The sequence below is a fragment of the Mugil cephalus genome, chromosome 16 (assembly GCF_022458985.1).
Source record: "Mugil cephalus isolate CIBA_MC_2020 chromosome 16, CIBA_Mcephalus_1.1, whole genome shotgun sequence".
NCBI lineage: Eukaryota > Metazoa > Chordata > Actinopteri > Mugiliformes > Mugilidae > Mugil > Mugil cephalus.
This window is the reverse complement of record NC_061785.1, coordinates 1,395,718-1,419,390: the sequence shown is the minus strand read 5'-3', so window position 1 is coordinate 1,419,390 and position 23,673 is coordinate 1,395,718. Positions and strand designations below refer to the sequence as shown.

Below are 23,673 nucleotides of genomic sequence, written 5' to 3'. Positions count from 1 at the left end.
TGAGATTAACAAAGTATCTATCAGTCTCTCTATTCTAACATATGAACCTTGAATGTTTCAGGCTGAGCAGTTGTGACCTCTCAGAGAGAAGCTGTGAAGGTCTGTCCTCAGTTCTCAGCTCCCAGTCCTCCAGTCTGAGAGAGCTGGACCTGAGTAACAACAACCTGCAGGATTCAGGAGTGAAGCTGCTGTCTGCTGGACTGGAGATCCTCACTGTAAACTGGAAACTCTCAGGTCAGGATACAGCTGCTTGTTGATCATTAAATCCTGATTTAGGTTCATGTTGGTACAAGTTCAACATGTGGAGGATTTTCCTTCTTCTTCTTGAGTTTCTGATATGTTTCTATCTCCATCTGTCATTTTGTCTGATCACGGAGGAAGGATGTTCTTCTCTGGCCTCAGCTCTGAGCTCCAACCCCTCCCATCTGAGAGAGCTGGACCTGAGCTACAACCATCCAGGAGACAAGGGAGTGAAGCTGCTGTCTGCTGGACTGAAGGATCCACTCTGGAGACTGGACACTCTCAGGTATGGACACACAACAGGAGCTCACACAGTGTAGGTTTGTCCATTGTCTTCTTTCTGTGGAGCTACTGAGTCCTCAGGGATGAACCCTCCTCCATTAACAGGTTTACACTTTAGTTTATAGTGAAATATACAAAAACTGTCTACTGATGGATTGATGTAAAACTATAAACAGATATCAAGTTTAGATTAATCTTCTGTCACCTCAGTGATTCATTGAATTCAATATTCCTCCATCATTGGACCAATCAGTGCGTTTACATGCAAGCTTAATCAAGCTATGCTGAAAATTCCACTTTCTGACTACAGTCCTTGTCCCAGTTTACACACTATCCCTCAGACGGTTCTTCTAGCGCAGGCATGTCAAACATAAATGACCCGGATTAAATGAGCCGGATTAAATTTCTGAGTATGTCAAAAAAAGAAGCAAGTCTCTAGCTAATTTCTATTAAAAGTTGTGATTTTTTAAAATAAATACAAACCAAATGCTCCCTCCGGCCGCTAGAGGGCAGTAAATGTGTAAAAGCGCTCACGTCAAGCATGCGGCACTGACACGAGTTAGTCACAGGAAATAAACATTCGCAACGTGATGTGTCCAAGTAAAAATAAACCGGCAATCTTGCTTCACCATTCACCTACTAAACAAGTTATCGGTCAACACACCCTTCCCAAAATGGCACTGTCAAAAAAAAGAAGAGTGGACACAGAGTGCAGAGTTTTCCAGGAGAAATGGGCCGAGAAGTATTTATTCACAGAAGTGAATGCAAAACCAGTGTGCTTGGTATGTAATCAGCAGGTTGCAGTGTTCAAAGAGTTTAATATTCGGCGCCCACTCTCATAAAAGACAAGTAATGTCATATTAAAGACAATTAATATTGTGCAGTATATTCTCAGCCTCAGTAGGCCCAGCCTAGTAGTTTGATCTGATGTAGTCTGATCCTATTGCCCATGCACTGCTATAACTTTTTTTATTTTATTTTATTTTGTATTTCTTTTTCATTTATTTCAGAGCAATATGACAATTAAGGCGAAAAATATATTTTTTATAGCCCCCACTTGAATTTGTTTAGTGTGGTGAGTTGGTTCAGGTGTAAAACTGCATTCACTCAACTTTTAAAAAATAAACCAGTTAACACATTCACGGCCAAACATGAAAAATCATTTTTTTCCATTGTTTTTGAATAAATGTGTTGTGCTTAGAAAAGATCCCTTGTCATCCGTGATTATAATATGTAGGGTAGGCTACAAATGTAGGCTGAATGATAAAGCATAGTACTGAAAAACAAAGCTAAATATTTGGAGTTGACATTCTTTTGCTGATCCGGCCCCAGAGCCAAACTGAGTTTGACATGCCTGATCTAGCGGCTCCGTTTCTCTTCTTCTTCTTCCTCTTTCTTGGACGTTTTTTTTCCAGGGTCATACACCAGCGCGGTGGTTGTGGAGCATGAACACACGCATTATATGATTGAAAACTCTGATTTAATCTCATTATCTGGGCGTCTCAGTCAGATAAAGTGAACTCTGATTTTAACCAGAGTAACGTGTTTACATGCACTTAAGTTCTCCTGTTAGAGTCCGATTAAGGCAATAAGTCGTTTTTTTTCACGTGCATGTAAACGCACTGAATGTTTCTACAACATCAAATGAATAATCTTTCTTTCTTTCTTTCTTTCTTTCTTTCTTTCTTTCTTTCTTTCTTGCTTGCTTCATGTTGAACATCAGTTAGGTCTCGTGTTGGATATAAAATCATTGTTTGTGTGTTTGTTCCTCCAGGATGGACCATGGTGGAGAGCAGTGGTTAAAACCTGATGTGAGGAAGTGTAAGTTTGACTAATGATGACAAACTGTCAGTTTAAAATCAAAGCTGATAGTTGTGGTATTTATTCATTTAATCATCACTGACAAGAGAATCCTGATCTAAAGTATCACCATTAAACTTTCTATGAATGAACAACAGATCAGTGAGTAAAGAAAGAATAAATCCATTAGATGTGTCACATGATAAACTGCAGCTGTGTTGTGTCTTTTTCTCTCCATCAGATTTCTGTGAACTTGAAGTCGACACAAACTCAGTCGGTAGATTCATCAAACTATCTGACAACAACAGGAAGGTGACATGTGTGAAGGAGGAGCAGCCATATCCTGATCATCCAGACAGATTTATCTGGAATCAGCTGCTGTGTAGAAATGTTGTGACTGGTCGATGTTACTGGGAGGTTGAGTGGAGAGGAAACGTTTATATATCAGTGAGTTACAAAGGAATCAGAAGGAGAGGAGACATGAAGGACTGTGTGTTTGGATTAAATGATCAGTCCTGGAGTCTGAGATGCTCTGATTATGATGGTTACTCTGTCTGGCACAATAACAGAGAAACATCCATCTCCTCGTCCTCTGTCTCTAACAGAGTCTCAGTGTATGTGGACTGTCCTGCTGGAACTCTGTCCTTCTACAGAGTCTCCTCTAACAAACTGATCCACCTCCACACCTTCAACACCACATTCACTCAACCTCTCTCTCCTGGATTTAGAGTCTGGTCTCCTGGTTCCTCAGTGTCTCTGTGTTCTCTGTAGGAAGGAAGGAGAGTCTTTAAAGTGACAGCAGCTTCAACTCTGCTTTAAATGTTGATGGTGGATTCTCTTTGGTTCACAGATGAATCACTGACTGTGATTTCATGTCAAAAATATGTTTTATCTTAGAAGTAGTGAAATAATCTCCTAACATGTGGATTTTGATGCTAACGTGTATCTGGATAATCCTGGACTGATGGAAGTGAATATTATTTGTTAAGCTGTGTTTTACTGTGTGCTGTGTCTCCTGTGTCTGAATGGACATGAGACATTAATGAACTCTGGTCTCTACTCCACCTTTATATCAATCAATGTTCATCATCGTTATTAATCAACCTTTGGTTTTTGATCATTAATCTTAATGAAACTCAGTTCAGTCTAAACCAATAAATAATCAGATATAAAAGGATCAACAGGACTTCATCATCATCATCTCACTTATTAAAACTTTACTGAATCAACTTTAATCTCCTTACAAAACATTAAAACTGTTCAAACTTAAAGCTCTTAAATAATTTAACACATCACTGTTTGCTGCACATGAGACATAGAAATCACATCTTCTCTTCTCCCAAACAAAGGAGTGGATGTGGAGAAACAAACAGAGACAGAGGAGATTTAAAGTGAAATGTGATGAGAACAAACATCAAACATCTGTCACAGCCACAGATTTAAACTCCAACCTTTCCTCCATCAACATGACGCCCTCCTCTGGAGCTCTACAAACTTTCTCCTTCCTCTCTCAGCCCTGAACACTGTGACGATCCTCTAATGTCATAGAACGGAGTCACATCAACAGACTGAACCTTAGAATCTGATCTCCATGAAGACTGAAGACAAATAAATAGTAAATACATTGTTGCTCTTCCTCTTATTCTTGTCCTCTTCCTCCTGGTACCAGATATGTTTCATTCATCAGTGGGAAAGTAAAACTGTAGAACTATGAACTGTCATGTTTTTTGATCAGATCTGGACGTTCAGGTTTATATTTAATTCATTCATTCATTCATTTTCTCTTCGTTAATGTACAAAGATAATCTGAGTCTGGTTTCTTTGAGTCGTTTTACAGGTGGAGATTCTTCTTCTGACAAATATCCCCGTGTGGAGTCTCCATCCTCCGTTGCCACGGTTACAGCCAGCATCACCAGAGCCTCCTTAAATCACATCGTGGTGAAGGAAATAGAAACCCTCTCCATCCTCTCCTCTAATCTGCTGCTGTCTTCCTTCTTTTCTGTCCCTCCATCTTTTTTCCACGTCTTCAAACAGCCTCAGTCTTTTTTTATTTGTCCTGCTGTGATTTGGTTCCGCTCCGTCATCTTTTCATCGTTTCTGACCTTCTCTCCTCTTTTAGATCCACTTTTTTTTTTGTTTTCATGGATGAAAAGCAAAAGAAAGAAAGAACTAAAGAAAGGTGGAGTTCTGTCTTTTTATTTTCTTCATGTAAAGATGTTTAGTTCATGGATTATTCTGCAGATTATCATTATTTTATTCCTCTGTCTGTCTTTTGTGAGGTGAAGCGTTTCCTCTTAGAGTCAGCTGGAGCAGATAAAAACCTCAGAGACAAAAAATAAATCATTTTGTTTATTACACTTATTTAAGTGTTTGTGCATGTGAGAACATATTCCTTGTACATACTCACATACTTGGCCAATAAACCTGATTCTGATACTGTTTGTGTTTAAAACAGACAGTTCTGGATGACGACTCGTTAAAGGTGCAACATAAAAACCAACAAGTCCAGTTCAGAGTGGATCTGGTCCAGATCAGTGACTTTATATAAATATGAAGCAGCTCCTCTAAAGTGAAGCTGAAGCCAATATGGCTCCCCCTGGTGGCTGGAGGCTGCAGTACAGATAATAAGCCCCACCCCTTCCATGTTAGTGGGCGGGACTTTGACAAATAATTTTAGGTAGTTAATATGATGTTGATACGTTTGTTTTTGGTTCGTCATTTGATGCTATAGAAACAGGATGTGACATAATGGTGACCACCAGTTACCATGCCAACCGCTCCATATCGAGGTCCCATGGGACGGTGATAGTGGTAAAGACTATTTTTGATGATAAATTCAGTTTATAATCCAACATTTCTTGTAGCTGGTGGAGGTAGAGCAGAGCGTAGCATTAATTAAACCAAAACATCATTGAGTCTGGAAGAAGTGTGGGCGGGGCATCAATATCGTGGCTCCGCCCTCAGACCATACTGATCCTATGGAGGAGACCAGATGTGATAAAAGAACATCGTAACATTTCCTAATTTATCCGAGCAAAAAACTAATGAAATGAGTTTAAAGATTATAATTTACTCTTACATACGACCTGTAATGGATTAAATGTAACTCAGGTGACAGAATTACACTGAGAGCCCCCAAGTGCTTGTTTAGGGTGAGGTCGGGGTGGATGGTGGGCCAACAAAACACTTCATGTCTGGAACCAAAAGATCAGGACTTAGTTCTACATTAAATCTCTCCTGAATCTCCTGAATTGGACCAGAGACCAGGGACCAAAGACCAGGGACCAGGGACACAGGGACCAGGGATTCCTGAAGTCCTGAAAACAAACAGTGAAATTCTGTAAGGAACAGGTAGACGTCCATTAAAAGAACAATGCCTTAACATTAAATCCAGAAGGTCAGGGTTAAAGATCAGTACTTGTTCTTGGTTCAGTTCTGCAGTGGAGTCACCAGGAGGCTGTCAGGGTGGATGGTTGGGCCACCAAGCTCTAGACTTTAACACCACACATCCTTTAATTCAGTTTTAACGACAAAATCACTCCGGATACGTTTCTACTAATGTCAATAGATTCAAATATTTAATCACTATTAATTCAACACAAATCACACATGTACCAATAACCTACACCACTTTATGACCAACTCATTTCCAAATGTCACATAACTTACAGTAATATAGTTGAAAGAAGTTGGCTAAAGAGACATAGATTGTATTTTATTAATTGTTATTATTATTATTTATATTAATATTTAAATAGTGTCTAGAACATAATAGAAAGGAAGTTGTCATTTTTTTCTAGTTTGGCTGAAAGGTTTCTACTCTAAAATTGAACTTGTTCATACATTTATTCATTTCTGCTTCTTTGTTTCTTTTTGTTTCTTCTTAGTTTGGGTGTGTTACTACATCTTGTTTGAATAACCTTTATTGAAGCGTCACTAGACAAACTGTTGGGATTTAAGACAGGTCGTTCAAGATCACTTCATTGATCCCTGCAGGTAATTATTTTGTCCAAGGAGTCACAAGATAAGAAAAAAGACGTACATGAAAAAGACATAGACATAAGAATAAAATAAAATAAGAATGAGGTAGAAGTAATATTTACAAAGAACATGTACAGTCCAATTTACATGAAATTTACAGTAAATAACACATTTAGCCAAAGTGTCTTGTGTCCATTAGTGTGAGTTGATGCAGCTTTAAAGGCTAACCCTGCTAACATCTGAAGCTCTAGCTCCAAGTGATGCTCAACGTCTCATCAGCTGGAGTCACTACTACTGAACCACATTAACTCTGGATACGTTATTTAATTCAACCTGTGAGCTCTGATCAACGTTTACACCCAGGGAGCTCAGAAGAAGTAGTAGAGCCTCCTCAGAGATGATGATGATGATGAGGAGGAGGAGGAGGAGGAGGAGGAGGAGGAGGAGGAGGAGGAGGAGGAGGAGGAGGAGGAGGAGGAGGGTGTCTGGAGACAGAGGTGGAAGTTTGAATTTCTGTGAAGTTGAGAGACGGACGTCTTTGTGGAATAAACGAGTTGAGTGTTCAGACCTCAGAGGAGCAGGAATCCTGACACCTTCTCTCTTCTTCATCGTCTGCAGGGAATCAAACCGTCCTCCATCACTGAGGCCTTTAATTAATTTGGTAATTGGTGTTTAAATGTTTGTTGCTTAAACACAACAAACATTTAAACAACTTTAGATCTGCAGAAACCTCCTCAGGACGTAGGTTCAGGTGAAGACAGTGACATCATCTTCATTCATTCTTTCTTTGTCTCCATCTCGTTTTATTTGTTTTTATTTTACACATCATTTAAAATACAAATACAATTTACAAACAGGATCTGTAGCTTATAAACAGGGATCCAGAAACATCAGGACAACAATACAATAAATGATGAAACACACTAACCTAACTCTAAATCAGTAACTCTATAGGTAATTCTATAGATACAGACAGAATAGAATTTAAACACAATAGCAACATGAGGCACAGGTACATGAGCCAAAATACCTCATGTAGATGAGGATGTAGACTCTTTTACCTTTAACGGTCACACTGAAACTTCTTCATCTCCTCTAAGAAAAGAAGGACCTTAAAAACTGTGTCTGGTGTTCACAGTTGCTCCACGTCCCTCATCGATCCTCAGGTTGAAGTCGAGCGGCTCCAAACACCAGACACAGTTTTTAAGTTCCTCTGAACCTGCAGTGATTTTTCTGGAGGCTGATCAGAGAAGAATTACACGTCTCTTTCTCCTTTTCAGCCACAAACACTTCACCACCTTTTGTCGACCAAACGGTCGCGGCAGCGTGTTAGAGGATTCACAGCCGGCCATCGATGGAGAGAAGCTGCTCACTGCTCGGCTGCTGCTATTGTTCTCGGCCGCATCGATCTCAGGACTATTGACGGGGAAGTTTGTGTTGAAATGGAGAAAGAAAGAGGAGCGAGTGAAAAGAGGAGGAGAAACAAAGGACAGATGGAGTCGTTGGGAGGAGGAGGAAGAGTTTCTGCTGCAGTTTGATCATGATAAATGTTTAGAAAAGAAAACAAAGAACTTTAAACTGGACTGATTATTAATTATTATTATTATTTGAAGATGGATTAAAAACGTAGAGATCTCAACATAACACACTACAAAGAAAATACACACCAGGCTGACTATACATGGGAACTAAATGAACAACATGTTGTTGTTGGGGGAACTATTGCTACTGCTGGATACAAAAGTCATTTTTTTCTGTACATTGTGATAAAGTATCCTGTGTTCATCCCATAATCCCATCCCATCATTAGTTGTGTGTCATTTGCTACCGAATCAGAATCTAGAGAAGTTGGACCCAACTGATGATACTGATTTATAAGCACACTGTCAATTCCCTGCTGCTGATTGTACTATATTACACTAAGTTACAGGTAGATTATGTTATTTTTCAGCCCATCTAACCCAAAAGAGTAACTGTGTGCAACAGATGCATGTACTCACCAGAGAGGGCATCTGGTCAGACTGTGTTACTGGACTTGTACTGGTACATGGCTCTGCTCAACGGTTGGTTGCTCTGGCTGCTTGGAGGACTGTCCAAGACATGTTGTTGGCCTTATTAAAGGACAGATAGTAGTAATATTTAAACACAGACATCACATAGCTCAATGTGGGTATATTATTACCTAACATACAGTAATTCTATCCTCAGAAGCCATTGATATATTTTAAACTGTTCCTTTCTCAATATAATGCAGTACACCACCACTAAGACCCACTATGAAATCAATGATGAACAAGGTGTAGTGTATAGTCATCACCTTTTTCAAAACATCAACAAAAATGTAGAGAAGATTCTTTGAAGTATAATTCATAGTAGAACTGCTGTATTGGACTCCATTGATTAGTACAGGTGGACCTAATAAGTAGATTTTGACTATGCACATTTTTTTAATGTGAAAGTTTATTCTGTACAAACTGAAATACATACTTGTCGTTTTGAGCAGTGACAGACGTTTCCTGGCTTCAACTGGTCTGAGGACAGAAAGGAGGTCACTCTCCTGCAGGTAGCTCAGGTCCTCAACTCCTAAACATTGCAGATGCTCCAGCAAAGGCTCAGGGTCTCTCAGTTTAGGCACTGATTTGATGAAAGACAGAAGCGGAGTCTCTGCATCCATGACTAGGAGGACTAGAAGGGATGAAAAATACTGTTACTGTCAGATTTTAATCTCTCACACTCCAGATGACTCGGAGTCAACAGTGCTATGCTTAAGTGAAATTAGTCTTGTCCCACAAAGCTTGTACACATGCAAATGGTAATAATCTAGTTTCTGCTCAGGCTTCCAACATTTCATGCTTGTTTCACTTCATACAATGCAAATGCTGGCACATAGGACACGTCATGAGGTGTGACAAAGTATACGTGCTGGTCCTGCATCACAAGCATGAGCTGAATCTGTCTGAATTCAAGTGCCTCAGCTTGGTTTAAACACAGAAAGACCCTTTTTGTACTGAATGCCTTTCCACTGCATCTCGGTAGCTGCTCAACATTGGGTTCTTTGACTAAGGTTTCTCCATCTGCATTGCTTCACTGTACAGTTCAGCATGGAAAGGAGTGGAGTTCTTAAACACAAGTTTATGCCATGAAATCAACTCTCACCACTTATCTGCAGTGAGAAAGAAAAAAAAAAGATGACTCATGAAATTTGCCAAAATCAAAATAAATGCTATTGGTTGTGAAAAAGTCAACCTAAACTGTGTTAGCAGATCTCCCCTCAATAAACTAGAAGATGATTGTTAGCTTATCCTTTACATATTTTTCAGTATTGTTTTGAATTTCATGTTGACCACTAACTAGTGTTGCACCAAAATTAAAATTTTAAAAACCTTGAAAAAGGCAGAGTAGGTCGCTCCTCCTATATTTGTGAGAGGCAAGAGGAAGATGAAAATATTGGTTTTAAGAAAGAGTAACTGGTTGAAATAAACCATTACCAAATCTCAGTATCATCTATAAAACATTTTGTTCTCTCTTCTTTGGAAGAAAATCCACTTAAAATGTCTTATTAGCGACACCTGCAAGTGGAGGAGTAGGAGCAGTCTGCGTGGAAAAAAGACTTTGACATTTTGACACGTTCCATAAAATCCAGCTTCCTATCCTAACCAGAAATCATGCATTTCAAGACACGCAGTCAAGGTTATGGCCAAAAAAATAGTGAAAATGTAGAAGAGGGTTAATAATCGATTATTGTTCATTGTTGCAGGTCTAAACAAATGTTGTTCCTCTTTCTCTCCGCCTGTGTCAGTCAGTTCACAAAAGTAAACGTAATGACTCACTGTTAAGTGCTAAGCTAACGTTAGTGTAAATAAAATAAAAAGTGGTTGGTCTGGCTGACCACTAACACTCATAGAGTTATATCTATGACAAACACTGGCAGACGCCACGTGAAGACGCCGCCGGCCATACTTTTGTCATCATTAGCTAACATTTCAATTGACGACATGCTAGTGGATTGGTTTTGTCGACTGAGTAAAGTCAGAGGCATGGTGGTAAATAAAGCTAATACCACTAAGCTTCAGTTTGATACTTGCCTTCTGCCTTCGTCCTTCCTCCAGCCTCGACATTAGCTGCTGTTTGCTCCTAGTTTCTGTGACCAAACGGGAACAGCCGCGTGGTGGTTGTTGACCTTGTTAAGCGTAACGTCAAAGACGGATGTTCATTGTCCCAACAGCCAATGGCATGTCTTCTTCTTCTTCTTCTTCTTCTTCTTCTTCTTCTCCTCCTCCTCGTCCAACCGTTTCTGTCGACCAATCCAAACGGGACCCGCGCTTTTCAAAGCACGCACTCCAATGACATGTCGTGTTCACGTTTGTGTTTGTGCAGGGAGACGTTGGGGCGGTAAAATGTTTCCTGATTACACGTGTTTTGTTCAAGACGAAAAAAACTCCTTCACCGCGTTATAGATGTCAATTCCCCTCGTAGTTGTATTTAGGGGCAGCAGTGTCAGAAGATCTTCTTTTGTGGAGAAATGATCAAACACCATAAAACCGGATAAAGACGAGCAGCTGCGTTGTACTGCTGCTGTCCACGGACTCGTCACACTGGATGCTGAACCACCTGCACTTCGCCAGATCCCGGTCCAGCTGATCGACCAAGTTCCCGGACATATCCGACACTCTTCTAACCATTGCAGATGCAGAAAACGGATTGAAGCAAATTCCTCAGTTGCTAGAAAGGAGAATAAACATATTATGTTTGTTCAGGAGGGAGATAAGGCCAATCAGCGAGGTGCAGGCATAATGTAGGGCAGCTAAGTGTGGGCAGAGCCTGGGAGCTGAGGACCGACCTAGATGGCCGGCTGATGATTCCATAACAGATAGCCGTGACCCTCAAAAGACCGGACGTGCTGTTTGTGGTCTGAGAAAGAAAGGATAGTGTATTTTGTGGAACTAACTGTCCCGTGGAAAGGCAGAGTTGAAGAGGCGAATGAGCACAAGAGAGATAGATATGCGGAGATGGCATCAGAAGCGGAACAGCGAGGCTGGAGCGCCCGTGTGCGCCCACTGGAGGTCGGCTGCCGTGGATTTGTTTTGCAAAATCCGCCGTTGCTCTCCTGTGTGAGTCGGGCATTCGCGGAAAAGAACAGAGGGTTGCCGTAAAGAATATGTCCCTGGCAGCGGAGCGAGCGAGCCAGTGGTTGTGGCTACGGAGGAAGCACGCTAGCTGGGGAGCATGCTAAAGGTAAGGCTAGCTATGTACTGTCAATAGGTAGCAGTTGTAGTAGGATTAATCTAACTGGTTAGTTGAAAGGCACATGGTGGCGTGGTGGCTGCATTAAGGGGGGTGACTCCAATTTCTTTCCTACTGCTGGTGGCTAGGCTAATTAGCTGGTGTTTTCCAGTGTTTTACTTCGGTGGCTAGGCTAATTACCTAGTGTCTGGTCAGAGCTGGTTCAGACCTTCATGGGGCCCTAGGAAAAATTCTGCTAAGTGGCCCTCTTAACTGAACCCCACAATGTTCAGCAGTCACACCTGACACCCAGTGCTTCCACTCCCCCCACCCCCCCCCTTAAATATATTGCACTAGTGTAACCACCTGTTGGTCTAACTCCAAATAAATACAGACCAAATCAAACCAAACTAAATGTGTAACAAATTACTCACCATCAAAAATGTCCCTTTCTGCACTTTCTGGATGCAAAATCATCCTGTCCTATCTGGTTGTGTCCCTCCACTGGCTGACTGGCTGGACTCTGTGCTGCTTGTTAGAAACTTAAGCATAGCACCTGTAAAATATAGATAAGGCTACTATTAATTCAGCTCCATCAAATTGGCTGCACTTGTTTTACCTTCACATACTGTACTTAAAATGTAAGTGATTTAGATTATTATTTAGCCTATTTAGCACCATTGTCATAATATTTCACGAGGTTTTATTTATTCATTAATATATCTGCATCTATATTTGCCTGTGGGCCATCCAAGCAAACAAAATTCAATATTAGAAATTATTTATCCATAACTTTCCATTCTGTATAAGTGCAGTTGTTTAGAACTCATCCACTCAGTTGTTTTTGCAGGGTTTAGAACCTGCTCCACCCCAGCCCCTCCGTTAACACTGTTTAGGTTTTGAACAGCATAATCCTTTGTTGCTTTTGTTCTTTGGGCTTCCTGCATAGACACTATAGACTGTAGCAAAAAGTGGATGGAGGCTGCAGTTTTGGTTTAAACTTAAAGGACGTTTAGGTTGTAATTAGGTGAGTATGGCCAAGTCTATTTGTTCCTATTAAGACCAGAGTATTTAAGGAGGTGAAGGTCTCTTTGGGACAATTTGAAGTTTTGTGTTCAGCTTATTAAATTATCTATGTGTTTGTGAGGATTATTCTTCACTCACCCTGTAGGAGGTGGCGTTGCGCAGTGGGAAGTCATGCACATTATTGGCCTGGTCTCATTAATAACTGACACAAATGACGACAAAACTAAGAATGTTTTCCTTCCACAGCAGTCCATGATATATGATTTCATGCTAAATCAATTTATTACATATAGGGACATGCAATATGGCAATGAATCATAGGGAGATAAGGGGGTAGAAGTTAATAAGTTTATACTCCTTCCTAGTCCTCTTTGAACTGATCTTCATATATTCTTTCCTTTTTCCCTTTTCTTTTTTATCTTTGTTCAAACTAAACTAGACTATAATGGGTTTTACAACTCCATGAATTTTGTACACATTGATTTTCCTTTGACGACAACAGTTTTTGTCATAGTTACACTCTCTGTCAGCAGAGGGCAGCCTTGTCTAATTTTGAGTAGCCATCAATTAATTTTAGCAATAATATCAGTATTTATTCTACAACTCTAGAAAACTGAACTATTTTTAACAAACAAATAATTACCCCTGAACCTTTAAAAAACCAAATGTGCAGCTCCTAAAATGTGAAATTTAACCTTTTTTCTTCTCATGCACTACAAAGACGTCACTTTTCTGTTGTACAGAAAATTATTCATCGGCCAATTGAGAAATAAATCAGCACATTATTAGATCCACTCTCTGTGTGTTTGTGGGAAAGAAACAAGACAAAACAACTTGATTATTTGCATTCATTTTAATCCTAATTATATACTGTATGGAGGACCAATGAGAAATGATTCATTTAACAGAAATTAACAAATATATATTGAAAATGAAAACAACCCAATAACAAACATATAAAAAAGTTATTAGAATCAATCTTAACATTACAATGTGTTAATCAAGCAAACAAATCAAACAGGAGATAATAAACTTAAATATAAAATGACCAAAACCTTCTAATCAGTTAGAGCCTGCGATAATAAAATAATAATACAAGGGATTTTTAACCACACACCAGTTAGAAAAGTGAAATATCGTCAAATCAGAGCAACACACACTAAACATAATTAATCAGTAATAAACTGCACAGAGCAATGCAGTTCCCAAACACCCCTCAAACTGAAGAACATAAAATACACTGAAGATTGAAACCTTAATGGGTAGAAGCAGCTCTGGTTATATCTGTTTTGAGTTGTTTGCTGCATTCGTTTTTTGTCCACAGCTTCATGGCTACATAAACCGGCTCAGTGAATGTGGTTTGAATGTGTTAAATGAGACTAGGTAGTAGGACAGAGTTCCTGCAGGCCAGTCCAGAAGCCAGACCAAATAGTTTCTGTCCATCACATTTTTCACATTATAGCATCATCCGGCTTTGAGAAATCATCGGTGACCAGGATCATGTCTTTGTAGTGGTAGATGCTCGCTCCTTTATATTTCTCATTTGCAATTGCTGCCACAAAGAAACCAGATTCACTGTTGTTCTGCTGAGTCCCTGTTTTGTTATGATCATGGATGAATTGGGCTTTTTGTCTCATTTTTGTTATCACTTCATCTCAGGAGAACCATTTGTCCTGGGTAGGAGTGTCATCTCCACTATGTCGTACTTTCAGTGGATCCAGGTTGTCTGACATTTCCTGGAGGAACGGATCTGTAGTTTCCAGGGAGGTGAACACAAAGCAGAGAACATCCTCACATTAGATCAAGAAACCTCCCTCTCCAGCTCTGACTGTTGGCAACAACCTTTATTCCTTTCATCTTCTAAAACAGGAGGCTATGACGATGACTTCTCTCTCTGTAGAACTCATCCACTCTGTTAATTTCTCATGACTGAATGGTGACTTATCTCGGTCATCAAAGACTTTTTCTAACTCCTTCTCATCTTCTTTACCAGCCCTGATGGCAGCGAGTTTGTTCTTCATGATGTCTTGGAGAGCAGCTACATAGTAATCACACAGGGTTTGGAAACGGCTCAACTTTTCATGAATCTGTGGGAAATATCCAGCAACTTCATCTGCCTGAAGGTCGTTGCAGATCATCTTCATGTGGGCAGATCTCCAGAGCATCGTGAGCCTTTCTTACAAGGCCAATGCTGATCTCAGATATCACCTCAGCAGCTTCTGAATGGAAGATCTTCAGTGGTGTCATTCAAACCTTTAGTGGAACAATATGTTCTTTATTCTCTCCTAGTAGATGTGGAAGTTGTTTGTATGTGTTCACAGCGTCTTCAAATGCGACAGGGTTGGTATCAAGAATGAAGTCTCCATAGGAGTGGCAGGTAAATTTATCAGTCAAAGCTTTTTCTTGGTCATTCAGCTTCAACGAAGCGTCCCCTTCTATGTTTAACGAGGGGATCTTCTTTATTACCAGCTTCCAAGTTCCCCTGAATGTCCTGAACGCTGCTACATCTAACTTTCTCACTGTCAAACACAAAGAAAGCATTGGCCCCGTAAAGGATGCCGGTGACCACATGCGTTGCTGAATTTTATCACAGCATTGTCTATTTGTTTGGTGGTTTTGGCTTCAGGAGTCACCGACAGCTGTTTGAATCTGGTGGTAACTTTGTACTGAAATGCGACTCTGCTCTGATTCTTGTGTTTCTTCTATCATTCATATATTTGGCAGATCCTCCAACTTCAATCAGTCCACTCAGAAAACTGGCCTTCAGGGAAGCACTGACATCCAGCAGAGAAGACTTATCATCAGTGGAATCAGATGAACTGATCTGAAACTCACAGCTGGGCTGGGCACTCTCTCTTATCTTGTCTTTCAGAGTTTCATCATCCCACAACGTGATGCCTTGAAAACAAACCTTTGAACGACTGAAACACAAGAATCTCTGTCTCTGAGAGAAACAAATTCATAAAGGAGTCATTATGTTTTCTACCTTGTGCTCAGAGTGAGTGAAACCTTTTCTTTCAGACATGAAGCTCTTCTAGGATTCGGTTTATTTTTCTTCCAACAAAAGGCCGAAGCAGCGAGACTCTGAATTAGTGACATTTTCACTTCGATTCGAGCTGAAAAAAATCTAGAGAGAGAAATTCTGCCCATGTTGACTCACTGAAATTCACTTTTCAATAAAAACTTCTTAATCGTTTTCATTAAAACTTCAAACTAAATGACACGTGACTCAAAACATAAAGAAATATTTGCACTAAAAGTCTCACTAAACACAGCCTGAGTCCTTGTGTCCAGTGTGTGAGTCTGTGAGCTCTGTAGTCACTAGTGTGTGTCACGAATCACATTTATCTGGTTTTAAACTGATGAAAAAGGAGAAGAATTCATTTAGCTCCATGTCTGTGTTCATTTTAGTTATTAACTTCCTACAATAACAAGTTCTAATAGTTTATTTAAGAACAAAACACTGAGTGGAAAGAAGAATGATAAAGGAAAATAAAAACATCCATTTAATCTTAGTTATATCGTTTTTCCAATGTGCTGAATAACGCTGAACAAAGTAAAACCTCTGCACTTCCCCAATGAGATGAAACACATTGAAAAGGCCTCGGATCATAAGCAGCGTCTCTGCTGTTTCTCTTCTCTTCTTTATTAGTTTTTTTTAATTGTTGATAGTTGATACAACTAAGACTAATAATAATAATAATATTAATAATAATAATAAATGAAGGTCCTCCTCTCCGTCCTCCTCTCCCACCCACCAGGCCGGTGCAGGAGGTGTGTGTCATTTCATCAAACCAGAGTCTCTAGAACCGTCCCTGGAGTTGTCCTTCCACCGAGGATGAAAGAGGACACAGAAGGTGTACCTAATAAAGTGGCCGGTGAGTGTACGCTGAAGCCGTTTTATGAAAGGAAACATGAACAGATAAAACCTCAACCTCTCCTTGTGTTACCTGGTAGTAGAGAGGGCACAATACATGATACCAACATGTGAAGATGATTTGTAAACTTTAGCAAAGTGGTCTCTGTGCTGTGGTGCTTCCTGAAACCAGAGTGAAAGCTTCAAATAGTCAGAGAGGACACATTTTTTTGGGGGGGGGGGGATTTTTTTTGGAACTTCCTGTTTGGTTTAATCTCTTCCTGTTTAAACAGCAGTGTAGCTGATGAAATGCATTCTGGGATACCTGGCAGTACAAAGTACACACTAGATACCTGCTGATCCGTCCTGGTTAAAGCAGCCGGGACAAGAACACATCCAGGTGGTTCCTGATCAGATGGGACTTTGAACTGAACAAAACTTTAACACAAGAACTGAAGCTGATGAACTGCTTGGACACTTGTTGTGAGGGATCCATCATTTTATTTTCTTCAGTGGATTTGCTCAGATTTAAATGATCAGTTAACTGTTAAAAATGGACATGGTCCAACATAATTTATGACTTCATATCAAAACACTGGAGGCATCAAATCAAGAGTCTCGACGTCGCTCTCATATGTTATACAGGTTCTAAAGGTTTAAGATAAAGTGACAAGTAAAATAATTCAAACTGATGTTGATGGGGATGTGAGATGGTCAGTGACAATACAAATTGTCTCAAACGTCTCTTCAACACACAGGTAAATTTCAGTGAGACACAAATGAATCCTGAGGACAACAGTTGGTACACAGCTGATTTAACAACAACAAGGAAGGAAACTAATGTCTTTCACCAGCCACTGACACAGGACAACACACAGCATACTACACACATGCATGAAGTCATAGTACTGACTTATAATCTGAAGAAGTAGTAGTAGATAATACTGGTTCAGTTATTTTCCTGTAAATATATAAATATTCCATATATGGTAATAATTCATGTGATCATTAAATGCTCAGACATATCAACCATGTGATAATATGTGTAATGTTGATGATGCTTTGGCTTTGGACCATTGTCTGAGACCCTCACTAATCTAAACTAAATATGAATAATTCAGCCTCCTCTGTGTTCTTATAACCTTCTATAGAAGTCTGACATGAAACAAAGATAATAAAAAGTCAGTTCAACCTAATTAATTTGAGGAATTATTCATTTAGCAATTTAACCATTTAATTCTGTTTCAATTTATACTAAAACAAATGTAGATCATATTCTAACTCTGAATTGGACAATTTACATCCTAACATTTAATATAAGTTACTATTTTTATTTTAACTATTTTAATTCTTCTAGCTTCATGAATTTAAATTTACTCTCCATCCATCTTTATTCGAACTCAGAAATGTCAGACTTCTGATAGCATGTTGTTATATTACAGGTTAATTCGGACGATAAAAATAACTTTGGTTTATTGTCACCATTTGCTGGAACATTGAAATATGTGCAGCAGCTGTTTTTATTATTATTATTATTATTATGGAAGCACTCATTTCTGAGTTTGACAACACAGAATTTATTTTTTCCAACGTTGTCCTGAATGCACCATCCTAAGACCCACCCCCCACCTTACTTCTGATTGGCTAGTGATGTTAGTTTGGAGGGAAAACTGCGTTACTCTCATTCTATTGGTAGGTGAACTCAACCTGACATCAACCTCATCAACCTTTTTTTTCTAAAAGTAAAAACTGGTGAGACAGATGAAACCTGATGGTGAGCTCAGATCTTTATCTTTCAGCCTTTATCAAAGCCACGCCTCCAACATATGAATCATCCAATCAGCTGAGGCCGGTAAGAGGAAGGAACCAGGAAACAGTCTCCTCTGACTCTGACTGGGGGCGTTGACCAACAACAAGTACACAACGTTCACATTAGACAAGTAGAAACTCTTCCTGATGAAATGCATTCTGGGATACCTGGCAGTACAAAGGACACACTAGACACACCTGATCCGCCCTGGTTAAAGGAGCCGAGACAAGAACACATCCAGGTGGTTCCTGATCAGATGGGACTTTGAACTGAACAAAACTTTAACACAAGAACTGAAGCTGATGAACTCCTGTGTCTCTGCTACAGGTCAGACTGGTTTCAGAGTCACTCTGATGAGTTTTTACAACTAATGAGGGACAACGAGCAGCTTCTTCTCAACACATGAATCTGGAAAGTGTCTGGGTGTCGACCTGAGGTGAGAAACCTGGAAATGTTTAACTGGATCACTCTGATCATGTTGTGTTGTACATTTACACTTCAAATGTTTCCTGATGCTGATTTCAAATATCTATCAGATACTAGCAGGTATTATTCCAGAGTTTACCTTTAATCTGTCAACCAGAGACAGTTTGACAAGTCTGAAATATCTTAAACAACCTTTAAAAACTTATGGTTCAGGAGTTTAGTTGTGTCTGAGTCACGTGTTCTCATCAACGCTGCTACACATCCAGGAAGTCACATGATCATCAAAACCATAAAGAGAAATGAAGGTAAAGACACAGCCTGATTAGTTGTCACCACTATTAAACCAATAAAAGACTTTCTGGTTCAGCTGTGGAACCACAATGATCTGGATCCACATTAGAACAAACTAGAAAATTCCCTCTGGGAAATTTTGACAGAGGCAATGCTTCTGCTGCACGGCGTTGCACATTTTTTTGGTCTGAAGTGGTCATAATCTTTTGGCAGGTTATCTGAGACCCAGCATTGTTTTGGTAGACAGACCAGAACCGCAGCTGGGCCACAAGTGTCACGTTAATAAGGGTCCTCACCCCATTGTACTGCCGTAATTGCCTGATTGGACATAATGTTTTGGCAGACTTGTTTAAATGTGGGGGGCACATTTGGGTGTGCTGTAGGGCAGGTGGTCATTGTGGACCTGAAAGGTGAACCATGGTCCCAGTCTCAGGTTTTCTTCAAGGACATCTCTGTATTTGGCTGAATTCATCCTTCCTTCACTTCTGACCAGTCTCCCATAGCATGATGCTGAGAAGCAGCCCCACAGCATCACTATGGAGGATGTGACTGACAGAAATGATTCTTCCATTTCCAGGATTGATTGTTGTCTCTTAGAGAGACCTTTATAATGTAGCATGTGATGACTGGTTCAGAGCTGTTTTCTAAGGAACATGTCAGCTTGTTAAAATGTGTGTCCTGTGTTTAAAGGAAGACCAAAGACTCTCCTGTATCCAGCTGTGTCCATGGAGACTGAGCGGTCTAAGGCTCCACCTGTTGACTCCAAACATGGACAGCAGTCTGCTGATCCAGGGTAAGAAATCTAAACTGATGCTTCATCAAGTATTGAACACATTCTAGCAGCAGGAGACATAAAGACACATTCATCCATCAGATGGTGTTTCTATCATCCTCCTGTGTCAACTCATTTGTTCTGTGAAGGCTTCTAGTTGTTGGCTCTTGGTTTGGACCCAGGTGTCATCCACATATCTGAAGCAGGTGTTGTTCTGTTGAAGGAGCTCAATGCTCTGCTTTCCACTTCCTCCATGTAGAGACTGACCACAGTGGGTGACACTGGAGACCACATGACACAGCCATGTTTGATGTGGAGAAAGCCTCATTGTATCTGAAGGATGTGGTAGTTAGACGGAGGTCAAGCAGGACACATATCTGATGAGAGGTGGACTTGGTTCCATTCTTAAAAGTCATGTCTTCTTTCTGGAAAGAATCCCTGGAGTAGACTACATACTGGAAACTAATCTCCTCATCCAAAACCTGGTCCTCAGCAGACACTATGAACAGTATCTAGAGCTGGAGAATACTCCTTCATGTTTCCTGAAGCTTGTCCTGTTATTTGAATCAACATTAAACATTGTATTTACATATTATATCCTGTGTTTGGAGGAGGATCCTTCAACAGAAACATGATTCTCCTGAACACAGCTGTGTGTCCATGAAGAGTGACCGGTCTATGGATAAACCTCATAACTTCAAAGATGGACACCAGTCTGATGATCCAGGGTGAGACAAACAGCATTTATCTGAACAAACAAAGGGCTTCACATCAAAACATTTAACATTAAAACTGAAGAATCCAGAAAGAATTTACTCAGAATGTTAATCCAGGTTGTGTTTTAACAGGATCCATCAGCAAAGACCAGATCCCTCTGGAATCTTAACTGTGTCCATGAAGAGTGACTATGGGTCTATGGAAAGACTTATTAACTTCAAATATGGACAGAAGTCTGCTGATCCAGGGTCAGAATGAACACAGATCTATTCATCATTATTCAGTTGTGTTGATTAGTCTGTCTTGTTTTAGTCCAGAGTTTATCTGTAGCTTAGTTTCCTCTGTTAAACACCACATTCAGGGCATCAGAGCAGCGTTTGTTGTTCTCATCTTGTGTTTGTGGCATCAATAAAATGATGATCATCACCAAAGTGTGTTTGTTAAAGAAGTGAGTTTGAATGAAAGATGTTTCTCCACAGACTTCAGCAGCAGATCTCAGTGGTTTCCAGTCATCAGTCTGAGCAGCAGCATCACAAAGACCTGGACTCCATATTCATGGTGAGGAAATGTTCAATCACAGCTGCTACTGCTAACCTCAACAAGCACAAACTACCATTCTGCTTGGAGAAGTCTTCATGTTGCATGCTGACCACAAGCAGCCTTTCACATCAACGTGACTGGAGATTATTATTCTGTTCCAGCTGCTGGGGGAGAACATGGTCAGTTTTATGAAGAAGGAGCTGAAGAAGATCCAGAAGGTTGTGAGTCCAGATTACCCAGAATGCTCAGAGAGTCAGAGGGAGGATGAGGAGGTGTTGGAGGGTGAGGATGAAGAGCAGAGGAGGAGCAGCAGAGATTTATTCCTGAAGATGACAGTGAACTTCCTGAGGAGAATGAAGCAGGAGGAGCTGGCTGACTGTCTGCAGAGCAGTAAGAGGATTTAACAGCTTTAACTGGATGGAAAGAGGAGATGGAGGAAACATGGAACAAGCTTGCGTTTCTACACTCTGATGTTAATATGATGCAAACATCTGAATCACATCTATGAATTCTACAAGACTGAAAACAGTCACATGTAAATGTTATTAAAATGAATGAGTTCACTGATTAATTACATTTCTTGTTTGTACAGGAACTGGTGCTGCACCTTGTGGACGTAAAGTTAAATCTAGACTGAAGGAGAAGTTCCAGTGTGTGTTTGAGGGGATTGCTAAAGCTGGAAACTCAACCCTTCTGAATGAGATCTACACAGAGCTCTACATCATTCAACAACAAGATGGCGGCGCGTACGTACGCAGCGGCTCAGGGCTCTCGGCTTCGGTTTGTTTTATTCGTGTTTTTGTGTGTTTTTTCACTGTTGCTCCAGTCACTGGAGGCATTAATTCAGTTCGGCAGGACTGAGTTATTGCATATTGGAAGGAACTGCAAACTTTATACAAATCCCAAGCTGGACTTCATTCCACCAGAGATCCAGCGAACCACCACGGCTCTCGTCGTCCCCCCTCTGTGGCCTAGGAGACGGAGGAGACACCGTAAACAAAAGCGGGGCAAGAGGAGCGGCGTGCGTGCTAGGCTACATGCTAACCCGCACCGGCCGGCTCTTCCCAGTCTTCTCCTCGCCAATGTCCGATCACTGGCCAACAAAATGGACGAGATTCGGCTGAGGATCGTCTCGCGGAGGATGGACAGCTGTGTGGCCGTCATCACGGAAACCTGGCTGGACAACAACACACCCGACGCCGCGGTGGAGCTGGCGGGACGCTCTTTGTTCCGAGCAGACCGGACTGCAGCCTCTACTAAATCCAGAGGTGGAGGACTCGCGCTCTACGTACACAACTCCTGGTGTACAGCCACTCACGTCATCGGAACGCACTGCACACCTGATCTGGAATACCTGGCTGTGAAATGCAGGCCATTCAAGACGGTGAGAGAGTTCTGCTCCATCCTGATCATAGCTGTTTACATTCCACCGCGGGCTAACGCTAAGCTAGCGCTAGAGGAGCTGTACTGTCTGATCAGCAGGCAGATGAACTCCAACCCAGAGGCAGCTGTGATTGTGGCTGGAGACTTCAATCATGTGAATCTCAAAGCAGTGCTTCCAAAATTCTACAAGTCCATACACTTTCCAACCAGAGACAATAACACACTGGATCAAGTTTACTGCAACATCTCAGGAGCTTACAAGGCTGCAGCAGCTCCTCACCTGGGCTCATCTGACCACATCTGCGTGCAGCTGATACCAGCATACAAACCTCTGATCCACAGGACAAAACCAACCACCAAAACAGTTCAGGTATGGACTGAGGAGGCTTCTTCAGCACTACAGGACTGTTTTGAACTCACTGACTGGGAAGTGTTCAAAGATGGCTCAGACCTGGAGGCCTACACATCATCCGTCCTGGACTATGTGCAGTTCTGCACTGATGCTGTCCTACCCACAAAGTCCATCAAGGTGTTTCCCAACCAGAAACCATGGTGTGACAGCACAGTGCGGTCTCTACTCAAAGCTAGAGACGCAGCCTACAGGTCAGGTGACAGGCTGGCCTATAGCAGGGCCCGGAGGGAGCTGAAGAAGGGCATCCAGCAGGCCAAACACAGATACAAACAGCGCATCGAGGAGCACTTCACCGACAACAACCCGCGTGAAATGTGGAGAGGCATCAGAACCATAACAGACTACAGGAACAGCAACCAGCAGTTCAACCATGACCCCCTTCTGCCTGACACTTTAAACAGTTTCTTTGCACGCTTCAACACACCTGGCAGCAGAGAGACTGTCCAACCTCCACAACCAGAGGAGCAGCCCCAGCCCCTCGTCCTGCAGCAACACCAGGTCAGCGCCACGCTGAGGAGGATCAACATCAGCAAAGCTGCAGGACCAGATAAGGTGTCAGGTCGGGTCCTAAAGCTGTGTGCCCATCAGCTGGCTGGAGTCTTCCTGGACATTTTCAACCTGTCCCTGCAGCTCGCTTCAGTTCCTGTCTGCCTCAAGTCCTCCATCATTGTGCCGGTGCCAAAAAAATCCGCTGTCACCTGCCTCAACGATTACCGTCCTGTTGCTTTAACACCGGTAATCATGAAGTGCTTTGAGAGGATGGTCTTAAGTCACATCAAGGACGTTATCCCTGCTACTGTGGACAGACATCAGTTCGCCTACAGGGAGAACCGATCGACAGAGGACGCAGTCTCATTAGCACTGCACACGGCCCTGACTCACCTGGAGCATCCTAACACCTACGTCAGAATGTT

The 23,673-nt window shown here is 41.2% G+C and overlaps 3 pseudogenes; 2 read left to right on the top strand and 1 right to left on the bottom strand.

The window, feature by feature from the left end:
- LOC125022384 overlaps positions 1 to 3,201 on the top strand; it is a 50,771-nt pseudogene extending 47,570 nt beyond the window's left edge.
- Positions 3,202 to 14,003: 10,802 nt separating this feature from the next.
- LOC125022778 lies at positions 14,004 to 15,577 on the bottom strand (annotated as a pseudogene).
- A 2,871-nt stretch (positions 15,578 to 18,448) lies between these two features.
- The window catches only part of LOC125022376, a 17,349-nt pseudogene continuing 12,124 nt past the window's right edge, over positions 18,449 to 23,673 (top strand).